Genomic DNA, 9851 nt, shown 5'->3' on the forward strand with positions numbered 1-9851 from the left:
GTCAATGAGTATATAGTGTATATATCAAATGGTCTATATTCAGTTGTGTTATTCAATCTTATTTACGTTTTGTTTGGGAGAAAGTGCTCTTTAACATCCCAATATTATAAAATATGTTATACTCATAGCTGCAATAATACTCTTTGGTTCATATGTTAGGGTTTGTCATTAGTGCACTGTGTATTGGCAATTGATTGATGTGAAATATCATTCATGAATAGCTTCATTCTCAGGATGTGATTTAATAAGCACAAACTAGTAGATGGATACTTCTACAGTCAGTATGGGTTCAATGAGATATTCTTCTAACTTGTTTAGAAAATAAAACAACAAGTTTTTTTTTAATCCATAGAGTGCATCCAGTTCCTTCCTGTATCTAGTGTGCTTATATCTATATCATTTTTGTTTAATTGTTATCAATTCTCTGCATCTGATTTGTGTTGCAATCTCACTATTCACCACTAGATGGCAATTAAACAACATATAAACTATAAACTGTGGGAGATAGTTCATCTCTAGCACAGAATTGACCCAAACATTCTTAACAGGCTTACAATCCTCACAGTGTTGGCACCATATACATAGCCACCATTTATGGTGTACGTATCCTTTTGTTCAACAGTCTTTTTGGTTTGACAGTATCAATAGGCAGTGGTGGATTTACCATTAGGCAGAAGAGGCAATTGCCTCAGGCCTCACATCATCAAGGGGTCTCGTGAAATTATACTAGTAATGTTTGTTTTTTCTCCGCTTGAGGCCCCGCCATGCTCCATCTCAAGGCCCACTAACTGCTGCACCCCCCCCCCCCCCCCCCCCCCTTCCCGTGCATTGTTTCACATGATATGATTGCAAATGGGGCTTTCAATGAGGTGTTTCCAGAGCGGGGCCAAGAAAAGAAAAAGAAAGATTTGATTTTAACAGAATAAGAATGACATAAGTTAATGCATTTCTTTAGTAAAAAGACAAGTGCTGCTGATAGAACATGTGCTGTATGTGCAGCCAATGTATCTGATGCTGTCAGGTCAAAAGGAGTATGGCATGTCATGGGCTACATATAGTAAAACTAGGGGGCGCTGTTTTGCTGTTTTGCTCACTCGGATGTTTGGATACTGGAATTATTGTGGATGAATGTGAGAAGGTAGCCTACTTTTGAAGTGATTTGTTTGACAATCAGATGAAAACCTCATGATTGTGTTCATGGCACATTAAGAGGTGGGAGGGGTGGGGGGCTGGGCTCAGGCTGGCCTTTGCCTGGGGCCCCTGGCAATAGGTCAAAGCATGATAAAACAAATGATCCAAGTTCACACTAACTATGCAAACACACGCTCAGTTTTGTACCTTCTCCCTCAAACTCAATGACCCAGTGAATTTATAACTGTGCCCTGAAACACTTGTCTTTATAAAATACTAATTCCTCACCAAGGTGAGAAAAATAGGCAGATTGACATTTACTGGGATGAGTCAGAACTGAGCGATTTCCGCTAGATAGGCCAGCTGCAACGTCTAAATTGGCTATATTGTAAAAAATTCAAAAAATCTAAAATGTGCTTTTTGTTCTTAATTTAAGGCTAGGGTTAAGGTTAGGCTTAAGGTTATGGTTAGGTTTAAAATCAAATTTTCTGACTTTGTGGCTGTGCCAGCTAGTAAACCTTCTGCAGAGCTGCCTCCTGAACAAGATTCATGACGAAAAATGCTAACCTGCGAAAAATAGGTGACACATAAGCATTACTCTTACATTTTTAAAGCACTGATTTACAAGCCCTGTTTGACACACCATCGATTCAAAAGCAAGAGTTCTAGAATGTTGAAATGAACCATTGTAGAATGTTGGAGTGAAATGGAGTTTTAGAATGTATTGTGAACAGTTGAAATAAACATGTTATAAGCATCAATTACATTAAAATTCCTCTTGTTCATCCACCACAGAGGAGATTTGTTGTGAATGGAAACGTCCGTTCTTTAAATTCTAATGCTGTAACTTAGACTTCCTGTGTGTGATGACTGCTGGTGTCCATTTTTGGTTTAAATTCACCCCATGACCCCTCTTTGCCCCTACACACACACTGAGTCACCACTGCCTAATGGTTTGTTTGCTTTCAGAGGAGAGAGGTTGCGTGTCCCAAGCTCGACTGTTTTCTGTGACCACTGTATTCTCCCCTGTGCTTTTTCCACATTATTAACTCAGGGTAATTGGCCTGCCTCTATGGCCCTGCCCTGCAGCAGAGAGAGAGAGAAAGAGACATTATGATGGACAGAGGGACAGTTTCAGTTCAGACTAGTCGCATGATTAACTGTTCATTCGTGACTGCTGCCAACAGCCCATGATATGGGTAGGATCCATAACTGCTGTATCCTTTCAATTGATCACGGTCAGATTCAGTCAGCCCTAGGCTAATGGCTATGACATTGTCTTATGTCAGATTGTGAAATTCTCCGTCAAAGGACTAGTATCTCATAGGAGTGATGCCACCTGTCGAATGACAATGTGGCTACTGAGGATAGAGGGAGAAAAGTAGGGAAGGAAGGAAGTCATGGCTTCACCTTCAGCTCGTCTGTGTCAGAATATGATTGGTTGAGAGCATGTGACCAAGGCAGGAGGTGTTTCCCTGGCAGCAGGAAGTAACAATATGGTCAGAACATCACAGCCATCCTGCCATGAGGATTTCAATGTAACGTTGCTAACAATGGTGCCCAGGGCCGGCCCGCCCACTAGGCAGGAGTAGACCGCCACCTAGAGCATTGCGGCGCTCAACCAACACTCCATCAAAGTCATCTAACATACACTGACTGGCCAGTTTATTAGGTACCACCCCGTTCACGAAAATGGATCGTTCCTACAGGCAGTAGGCCGTGGCTTGCTATATACTGTAAATCAAGCAGACAGGCATCAAAGCATTCAGTTACTGTTTGATTGAACGTTAGAATGGGCAAAACGAGTGACCTAAGCGACTTTGAGCGTGGTATGATCATCGATGTCAGGCCCGCCAGATCCACTATCTCAGAAACCGCTGCCCTCCTGGGCTTTTCACGCACAACAGTCTCTGGGGTTTCCCCAGAATGGTGCAACAAACAAAATACATCCAGTCAGTGGGAATCCTGTGAGTGAAAACAGCTCGTTGATGAGAGAGGTCGAAGGTGAATGGCAAGAATTGTGCAAGCTAACAGACAAATAATGGCGCAGTACAACAGTGGTGTGCAGAACGGCCTTTCGGAATGCACAACTTGTAGATCCTTGTCACAGATGGGCTATCGCGGCAGACGACCACACCAGATTCCACTCCTATCAGCTAAAAACAAGAAGAAGCGGCTCCAGTGGGCACACGATCACCAACACTGGACAATTGAGGAGTGGAAAAACATTGCCTGGTCCAACGAATCCCAGTTCTTGTTTCATCATGCTAATGGCAGAGTCAAGATTTGCCATGGACTCATGCTGCTGCTGGTGGTGGTGTACTACCGTCCAATCTGCAGAAACTGTGTGATGCCATCACATCAGCATGGACCAACATCCCCGTGGAATGTTTCCGACTTGTAGAATCCATGCCCCGAATAATTCAGGCTGTTCTGGAGGCAAAGGGAAGCCCGGCCTGGTAGTAGATGAGTGTCCTAATAAACTGGCCGGTCAATGTAAATCATATAGCAGATATAACTTATGGTAGAAAGAGAAGGCCTATGTGGCCTTTTCTGTAGCCCACAGGGCAACCCGAATTTATGACAATGTCATGAGAAAGACACTTTTTACATCATGTGTGTTTCCAATCAAATAGCCTAAATGGTGCCATAGCAAATAAACATTTGCATCGTTGTGAATATGAATTAACATGTTAACAAACACACCATATCCTAAAACCAGGACAAAGTAAAATGGACAATAGCCTATGGAATGAAATTAGGCTACTCATGACTGCTGTCCCGGAGTTTCACTCACTGGGCTAAACTGTCATGATAATTAGCAATTTCAGGTTTGTAGGCTTAATCATCAATTTCTTAGCTGATCATGGCGAAGAAGAAAATACGAACCGCATTATCCAAGAAAAAGTGATGCCTGATAAACTTGGGTAGGCCAATAGCTGACATACAGTAGGTGGCGTGACACGTGAGTTTCATGTTTGGGGAAGCTAAGAATTTATTCTACCATTTCTACCATCTGTGTGACAGTTATGATTCTAATATTTGCATTTTCGTGGAAGTTTCATTTCAAATATAAGGTTTTTCTTAAACAAAATCGTTGTTACGTGGTTAATAAAACAAATCTGAATTAAAATTATAAAAAATCAAAAAGTTCAAATTCAACTAATGCGAGAGCACCAGCCTCTGCCTTATGGACACATTGATAGGTCTAAACCACGAGCCATTGGAAATGAGCGCATGGAACTCAGAGATAGCCTATTGGCAAATTGGTCAATTCAGCAGTAGGCCTATAACTCCCATTGTCAACTAAGTAAAAATACATAAAACTGACAAATAAAAACAGTAGAAAATATCCTGATGAAAATTCAGGTTCTTTCAATCACATTCATCTATCTACTCCGCCTGTCTGCCTCCCTTTCTATCTGTCTTGACTTGAGCTACTGCTAGTGAAGTGCAACATTGCATCAAATCAATCAACTGGCTAGCGAACTTGCAACATTGTATCAACTATTCTGGGCCCTCAGAGTTTCCACACCAGTGAGCTCAGGACAGAGCTGTTTTTACACAAGGGGAAAGTGTTCAGGCATTTTATGATGTTTTAACTGGATATATGACATTTTGCTCTTTCACACTGAGGCTTGGTGATTATTAAGGGGGAGTGTGTTGGAAAGATTTTTCAAATACTGTGAGGAACTATTAGCTTATCGTTCGCAGTGGATGTAAAAACTAAAAAAAAGAGGACTTTGTTGACTTACTGTGTGAGGTGAAGAAAACAATGACTGACAAGCTCAGCTTATTATTAGTGGTGGTCAGATATCAGACAAACCCAAATGGACACTTTATAACATTTGCACACAGCAGGCCAGGTATCCTACTTTATGCTTGCGCAGGCGTGCACACTGTTCACATTAACAGGACAGAGAATCAAACCAGACACAAAACTCATAGGGCCTAAATGATGCTATGAAATAAACAAAAACTCGTTTCTCACAAGTGTAGCTGGTTGTGAGCTCTGCAAACAACGTTTCCACTCTGAGAATGAGAATGGTAAACGACTGTGATGCATTTACAGAAATACATGCATTTTTTAAGTCATGCTCTCTGGGGAAGTATTTTAATGATCCTCTGGGGCTAAGTCATGCTCCCTGGTGAAGTATTTTAATGATCCTCTGGGGCTAAGTCATGCTCCCTGGTGAAGTATTTTAATGATCCTCTGGGGCTAAGTCAAGCTCCCTGGTGAAGTATTTTAATGATCCTTTGGGGCTAAGTCATGCTCTCTGGGGAAGTATTTTAATGATCCTCTGGGGCTAAGTCATGCTCTCTGGGGAAGTATTTTAATGATCCTCTGGGGCTAAGTCATGCTCCCTGGTGAAGTATTTTAATGATCCTCTGGGGCTAAGTCATGCTCCCTGGGGAAGTATTTTAATGATCCTATGGAGCTAAGTCATGCTCCCTGGTGAAGTATTTTAATGATCCTCTGGGGCTAAGTCATGCTCCCTGGTGAAGTATTTTAATGATCCTCTGGGGCTAAGTCATGCTCTCTGGGGAAGTATTTTAATTATCCTCTGGGGCTAAGTCATGCTCCCTGGTGAAGTATTTTAATGATCCTCTGGGGCTAAGTCATGCTCCCTGGTGAAGTATTTTAATTATCCTCTGGGGCTAAGTCATGCTCCCTGGGGAAGTATTTTAATGATCCTCTGGAGCTAAGTCATGCTCTCTGGTGAAGTATTTTGATTATCCTCTGGGGCTAAGTCATGCTCCCTGGGGAAGTATTTTAATGATCCTCTGGAGCTAAGTCATGCTCTCTGGTGAAGTATTTTGAATGATTTCATTTATTGCTGTAAAGACAGGAGCAATTATATAATTTTGCCAAATACATTTCAATTTACTTTAGGACAGACTGCCTATGGTAGGCAGCTGATATTCAGAGTTTGAATAGCCAACATGATTAGTCTTAAGTCTGAAGCCAATGCAACTGCCTGTTTTACAAACCACATGGATAGGCATTGATAAAAGTGGATTGCGGCCGACAATGTATAGCCTAGGCTACAATTCTACTTTGCAGGAATAGGAGGAGGGAAGCATTTTTTTTGTCTCACCTAGGGCGGCATATAGACCAGGACCGGGATTGCATTGGTGCCCATCCCAGATCTTCAGTGAAGTGAGAAGAATTACTTTGTTTCACCTGTTTGCTGTTTTTCAGCAAATCAAATTTTATTTGTCACATGCGCCGAATACAACAGGTGTAGTAGACCTTTCCGTGAAATGCTTACCTTCTGTGCTGTCTGTGGATATCTGAATATTTTGGTCTCGTCTGTTCCTGGGTCTTTAAACTTTCGTCTTAACCTTGTCTTCTGCCTGACAAAGGATTTCTGTCTGAAATGCATTGGTCTTTAGTAATACTGAATTTAGTAGTACTGTCTACAGTACATGCACTTTTATTGAATTTCCATTGTCCTCTGGGAGTGGTTGAACATTTTTAGTAGTCAGTTTGCTCCTGGCTCTTTGAAAATATCATTTTTGACCAGAATGTCAAATAGACATGTCGCATCATTATTTAAAAAGTGAAATTATAAACCCATCTCTGGGGCATTTCCTGATAGAATTCTGAGACAGAGTGAGCTGTGTGTGTGCTTGTCTCACTTCCAACACACCGACAGTGTCATTGCGCAAAATAGTCGCAGCATCATCTGGATATGTATGCAACAAAAGTTCAACATTCACCTTCTGCTACCATTTCTGTCAAGCCGTCTACACACACAGTTTGACACATACATTTGATAAATCCAACATATGCACCTCACCGAACTCACTGCAACTACCTCTGCAACACAATGCTGCAAGGCAAACCCAACGTTTCATTGGAAATTAATGTAATTCTGGTGTACCAACATGCAATGATGCTGTCAGTGTGATCTAAGCATCTGGGTAAAGTACAGACTACTGTCTATAGACTGCAGGGACAAACAATCCCCTTCACAAACATACTATAATAAACTCAGCAAAAAAAGAAACGTCCTCTCACTGTCAACTGCATTTATTTTCAGCAAACTTAACATGCGTAAATATTTGTATGAACATAACAAGATTCAACAACTGAGACAATCTGAACAAGTTCCACAGACATGTGACTAACAAAAATTGAATAACGAGTCCCTGAACAAAGGGGGGGTCAAAATCAAAAGTAAGTCAGTATCTGGTGTGGCCACCAGCTGCATTAAGTACTGCAGTGCATCTCCTCCTCATGGACTGCACCAGATTTGCCAGTTCTTGCTGTGAGATATTACCCCACTCTTCCACCAAGGCACCTGCAAGTTCCCGGACATTTCTGGAGGGAATTGCCCTAGCCCTCACCCTCCGATCTAACAGGTCCCAGACTTACTAAATGGGATTGAGATCCGGGCTCTTCGCTGGCCATGGCAGAACACTGACATTCCTGTCTTGCAGGAAATCCCGCACAAAACGAGCAGAATAGCTGGTGGCATTGTCATGCTGGAGGGTCATTTCAGAATAAGCCTGCAGTAAGGGTACCACGTGAGGGAGGAGGATGTCTTCCCTGTAACGCACAGCGTTGCGATTGCCTGCAATGACAACAAGCTCAGTCCGATGATGCTGTGACACACCGCCCCAGACCATGACGGACCCTCCACCTCCAAATCGATCCCGCTCCAGAGTACAGGCCTCGGTGTAATGCTCATTCCTTCGACGATAAACGCGTATCCGACCATCACCCCTGGTGAGACAAAACCGCGACTCGTCAGTGAAGAGCACTTTTTGCAAGTCCTGTCTGGTCCAGCGACAGTGGATAGGCACAATGTGTTTTTCAGAGTCAGTAGAAAGGCATCTTTAGTGTCCTAAGTTTTCATAACTGTGACCTTAATTGCCTATCGTCTGATAGCTGTTAGTGTCTTAACGACCGTTCCACAGGTGAAAGTTCATTAATTGTTTATGGTTCATTGAACACGCATGGGAAACAGTGTTTAAACACTTTACAATGAAGATCTGTGAAGTTATTTGGATTTTTACTAATTATCTTTGAAAGATAGGCTCCTGAAAAAGGGACGTTTCTTTTTTGCTGAGTTTATATATATGCATAATTATTTAATCACAATTTGCACCGTGCAACATCCTACCTGGCTATGGAACATACAGTATGAGATCTTCTTCATCAGATCAACCTTTACCGTAGGTTCCATCTCTGTGTCCTGTACCTGCCCTGGGTTTACATCTGCCAGGTACATGGCAGCCCACACCTGACCCTGAAACATGGGTCAGATACAGAAATACGGGACAGTCACCACTCATCCTATACTTATGCAACAAAATGTGTTCTATATATTCCCTGAGGTTATACAGAAGAGAGGACATTCATTCTTGAGTGAGGGCAGAGTGTGTCCTCATCCACTAAGGTTAAGGATCACACCCCTCCACCCCCTAGGACCAACCCCTAACGGTCATCTATGATTCTGCTTCCTTGACGGTAAGAAGGTGAATGGTTATTAGATGCATAAATTAAGTTATTCACTCACTCACACACACACACACACACACACACACACACACACACACACACACACACACACACACACACACACACACACACACACACGCACACACACACACACACACACACACACACACACACACATACACACACACACACACACACACACAGAGAGAGAGAGGTGTGGTGGTTAATGGGTGAGGTTCCTTGTTAATCTCTAACATGTTACATGATGCAGGTTGATAAGCTGCATAATGTCTTGTCAGTGAGTTTGGTGTGAATGAGTGATGTTGTCCACTGTAAATGTTTCATCACTGACATAACCCTAACGTACATTATAGACATAACCACTTTCCAAGTTTCCATCTTGACTAACTGACTGGCTGACTGATTTGTAGATCCATCAGTTACTGTACTGTGCTCTGTATGTGGTTGGTGATGAAGTAGCCTGGGTTGCTTGAAATTGTCATGTTTTTTGCTAGCTAGTTTTTATGTAGTGTTCAGATTTGAATGACTACATTTTTACCAGGATAATAAAATAAATCTATCGTATTAAGTGATTCCTTTTAACGAAGTTACAGTGAAGCGGCAGGTAGCCTAGTGATTAGAGCGCTGGACGGTTAGAGCGCTGGACGGTTAGAGCGTTGGATGGTTAGAGCGTTGGACTAGTAACCAAAAGGTTGCAAGATCGAATCCCCGAGCTGACAAGGTAAAAATCTGTCGTTCTGCCCCTGAACAAGGCAGTTAACCCACTGCTCCTAGGCTGTCATTGAAAATAAGAATTTGTTCTTAACTGGCATGCCTGGTTAAATAAAGGTCATGTAAAAGCACATCAAAACTTTGAAAGAGCACAAGCAAGTATGTTCAGCCAGATTGTGCAGGGGGAGACAAAAATGATCCACAAACCTGATGGTTGAAGTTGCTTGTTTGGGCCTCTCAACTTTTAAAGGAGGTAGTGAAGGGGGGGGGGGGGGGGGCAGGTCAGTGGACAGCTATTCACCCAGGCCCAAGGGAAGGTTCCAAATCTCCCCTGACATTCTTCTGGGCTCAAAGAAACGCAAGGACAGAACTGGCACAGAACTGGCACAGACTGCCCCACGGTTGCTACGGAGAAGCGCTTTCCTGAAGCGTTGCCAGGGTGAATGCTGTTTTTTGTCCCTTTGCCACCTCACTTCCTGTTGGAGAATAAGGAGGAGACAAAAGAAGGAAGAGAATC

This window comes from Salvelinus fontinalis, chromosome 3 (genome assembly GCF_029448725.1).
Source record: "Salvelinus fontinalis isolate EN_2023a chromosome 3, ASM2944872v1, whole genome shotgun sequence".
NCBI classification, from domain to species: domain Eukaryota; kingdom Metazoa; phylum Chordata; class Actinopteri; order Salmoniformes; family Salmonidae; genus Salvelinus; species Salvelinus fontinalis.